The 4,418-nt window shown below is 36.8% G+C and overlaps 1 pseudogene; it reads right to left on the reverse strand.

The window, feature by feature from the left end:
• On the reverse strand, window positions 244-4,067 carry LOC107607751 (annotated as a pseudogene).

Below are 4,418 nucleotides of genomic sequence, written 5' to 3' on the forward strand. Positions count from 1 at the left end.
ATAGTGTTGTTGCTGCCTCTGTGTTAACTGTTAAGTGTGTTAAGTTTTTGGTTTTTATAATTTTTATGAAATTGGAATAAGTTTTTATGGTTGAAAAACAACAAACCCTTGGCCAGTTGGTCTATATTTTGTGCCTCCATGGAGCAATGTCCTTCCAAAATAGTGAGTCTTTGTCCCAAGCAAAAAAGCAAAGAATACAGGGGCCAACTGCAATTGCATTAATATGAACTCACTTAGTGCTGTTCAAAAGCCTCTTTCTAAGCCGATTTCCATCAGCATGGGCAAAGGCATTAAAAATCCTATTTGAACAAATGATTGAGAAGCAAGAGCCGTTGAAGAGGCTTATTGTCTCCAATGGCTTTCTGCGTACTCAAACCTCTTTCAAGCCCACTCAGAACGAGATAGAGACAACCATAGAGGAATAAATATATAGTGAGAACAGTTATCTACACAAAGTTAGGGGAGCTGTTCAGAAGCCATGGTATAGAAAAACCAAAAATGGGGCAAAAAATAACTAGAGCGCATCATCAGTGAGTCTTTGCTAGCATGGTAGCTCTCCCGATCTTTAAAAAGATCAGGAGTTGCCATTATTTGTTTGCCAAGACAAACGTTCACATGCATGCTTTTTGTTTAGATCGGTTCCCCTAATTGACCAGGAAAAAGAAAGAAATGCATAATATGTTATTGAAATTTAAATCATGTGATTACATATGAGAGTGCTGAAATAAAATCCAACTGTGGTGAAGTAACAGAATAGCATTATGAAGAAATCAAAACGATGTCCAAGTCGGTATATGTCTTGACTTTGTGGTTGTTCTCCATTTCCATTAGCTATCTTAACTTCAAACATAGTAATCTGGTTGAGACCCACATCTCTTCCCTTCCCAACTTGTATGTACTCATGATGAGTAACATTGCCTTCCCGCAGTGTAGAGTTGAATCCTGGTGGGAAAAAAAAACAAAAATTAGAACTGCAGATAAAAATCAAATATTAAAGAGGAATTGGACAATACTATACCAGTAAAAATATCTTCACTCAAATTGATAACCTTGGAAGCTTTACTCACACCCCGTCTTGTAAGGTGAAAAAGCTTATCAAAGACATCAGGATGACTATAGTGGAAAAAAACCCTACATAAGCAGATAAAAAAAAAAAGAAAACAGATATACATGATGACATGTCACCATGTCATGTTTTTCTATGCTTTTTCATACAAAAAATTGATGATTTGTGCTTGAATATTGAATGTTTTTATGCTTAATTGATACATTTTCTTGATCTTTTGATTTTATAAATTTTGTAGGAAATAAGAAGAAAAAGAAGCAAAAAGCACAAAATAAGCTAAAAAGGAGAAAAAAAGAGCTTTGGGGTACACTTTGAAGTTGGAGCACACTTTGGAGGCTTAGGCCACACTTTTAAAAGCGTGGCTCATGACCAAATTAAAGGAAAAATTGCAATCAGCACACAAAGCTCCACTCATGCCAAGAGCGGAGCATCATCCTGATGCAATTTCAACTTGGAATCAAAATTTTTGTTAAGTTAAAATCTGGGCGCTCACAGCATGACCATGCCTACTTCAAAGGGCTATAACTTGAGCTACAGATGTCCGATTGATGTGCTTCCAGTTGCGTTGAAAAGCTGACATTCAGAGCTTTCCAATGATGTATGGCAATCTATATTTGGCATGAAATTGGAGCACGAACAAAATACATCTTTAAGGGCTAAAAACAAACAAAAATAGATCAAAGTGCAACCACCAAGATTCGAAGAGGGAGCCTCACTCCAAGGCAAAGAGGTGCTTCTAATAGCGCTCACTTGGAGAGCACAGCGCTCTCTTGGAGAGCAATGTCGTGCTCTCTTCATAAAAATTCAAGGAAATCTTCTCTCCAAATGCTTTCACAAAGGTTTGAACTTGGGACCTCTCCTTGGAAGCTCCAATGCTCAGCTCACTTGGAGAGCTGAGCACTACTCATGAGCATGCTTGACATGGACCAAGGAAGAAGCGCACAATATTTGACACGGCCAGGGAGCACAAGGCGCAAGACATGTGCACAAGGCCCCAATGCTCAGCTCACCTTGTGAGCAGAGCATCCTCCTGGGAGCAATTTTCACATGGGCCAAAAATTCAATAAAAATCCAATTTAATTCAATTCTTCTCCAAATTGAATCAAGGCCAACCAAACCCATTTCTCCTCAAATCTAAAGCAAGCAAAGCCCACATCATCACTCAAAGGCACATGAACAAACTAGAATTAGGATTTTCATTTAATTTGTTTTTCATTTCAATTTCATTTTCATTTTTCACTTTGTAAAGCCTATATAAAGGCATCAATTCCAGCTCAATTGTAAGGAAGGCTAGCTCCACTAGGGAGTAGTTGGATTAGAAAACTCTCTCTTTAATTTTCATTTCTGTTTTAAATCTTGGATTGAGATTGGAAAGAATTCTGTTTTCATTCTCTATCTGCAACTTCTCTTGTTCTTCTTCTGCAATTTACTTTTCCATTTTCATTTTGCAATTGTTCTTGTTGGATCAAGGAAGGATTTGAGATCTAGACTTGTTTTCTAGTCTCTTCCACTCCTGAGATCTTCAACCATCTTTTACATTGCTGCAAATTAAGCACAAGTCATTTTCTGTTTTTACACTCTTCAAGCATTTTTACTTTCTGTTTCATTCGTCTTCAATTCCTTCTCCTACATTCTGCACTTTACATTTGATGCTTGCTGTGAGCTTGATTTATATTTCCTGAAATTTATAATTCTTGCAATTTCTCTAAGTTCTTATTCACTGAAATTTTGCTTCTCTGTTTACATTGCTTCCAGCACCCCAGCCCCTTTACTTTTCATGCAATTTACATTTCTTGTCATTTAAGATTCTTGCAATTTACTTTTCTTGTTCTTTAAGTTTCTGCACATTTACTTTCTGCACTTTAAATTTCCTGTCATTTACATTCTGTTGGCTACAAATTCACACAATTCACTCAATGTTAGCTTGACTAAACTAATCATCCACTAAAATTGCTTGATCCATCAATCCCTGTGGGATCGACCTCACTCTAAGTGAGTTTTACTACTTGATGCGACCCGGTACACTTGCCGGTTAGTTATATGTGTGTTTGGAAATTAGTTTTTCCACAAAAACACCATCAATACATATGTAGAGAGAACTCAAGCATTCTGTAGCTATTTTGCAGTCCAAATCTTAAGTATTTTCTAGCAGACCAAAAAGCCCGTAAGAAGCATAGCTTTGTATTAAAATAAGAAGCAAAGACTAATTTTGTTACACTTTCACTTCTCCATAAAATAGTGAATAGACCAACCAAAATAAAGGGTGGCAAGGATGAAAGAAGCAAATGTTTCCATCATCAATCTCCCACCCCACGTGCATCCTCCTCTCTCTCTCTCTCTCTCTAGCTTTATGACTCTGCAGCATGCTATTCTTTTATTTTAGAAAGCAACAGGATTATTCAACATTGTGTAGTTATTAACATATTATCAACAAGGTTGGATGATGATAATTCACACATGAACCATAAACCGCGTGAGAGGGCAGTAGATAGAGGAAGAATAACATTTTAAGCTTAAACTTGTTGGTATTTGTGCGAAACCTAGACAGCAAAATAAAACCAACAAAAAAAATAATACTTGAACAATAAGCAAAAGAAAAGAACTCTATCGTTGAAAACTGAAGCCCATTAGTGTTAACTCCAATTTAGAATAGATTAGTCACAGTAGAAACAGTATGCATATGGAGGAAGAAGAAGAAGAAATAAGTTGACTTTTCCTACTTCTAGGTGCCTGACGTGCAGTAGATTCCATGCCGATCCACTTCTCCGAGAGCCACTTTCCCAATCTCTGTTTCTTCCTGTGGCGGCATGTTCTTGAAGATATTAGTTCTTCCCCATCGTGCTTCCTCCATATATGGCTCGCCCCTGCTTCTCTGGATTTCCAAACTCTTCCGGTTGGTGATATGAAGTGAAAACTGGGGAGGAAGACGAGGATCATCAAAGGATGTGGAGGTGGTGGCGGTGGTGAGATGAAGAAAAATATTAAGATCCCTGAATTTCATTACTTTCGTTGCTTTTAAATTTTCAGTCACCAAAAGTAAAAGAGAAGAGAAGGAATCTGATTTTGAGAATGGATTTGGAAAGAAAAATTCCCGCTTTGGCACCTCTGAAGGTAACACTGTTCTTTGCTCTGCGACGTGTCCTTACCACGATGATGCTAAATTGGATGGAACACTACTCAAGCCTAGTGTACTGAACTGCTTAAATATTATTCTAGCGGTTTAACATATTCAGTGGCTTTTTAAGAGATTAACTTTTCTAATTTTAATTTTAATATTATAATTTGGATATAATAATTTAAACATTAAAAATAAAAACATTCAAAAACAAAAATAAAAAATGTATAAGTTATT

The sequence above is a fragment of the Arachis ipaensis genome, chromosome B01, assembly GCF_000816755.2.
Source record: "Arachis ipaensis cultivar K30076 chromosome B01, Araip1.1, whole genome shotgun sequence".
NCBI classification, from domain to species: Eukaryota; Viridiplantae; Streptophyta; class Magnoliopsida; order Fabales; family Fabaceae; genus Arachis; species Arachis ipaensis.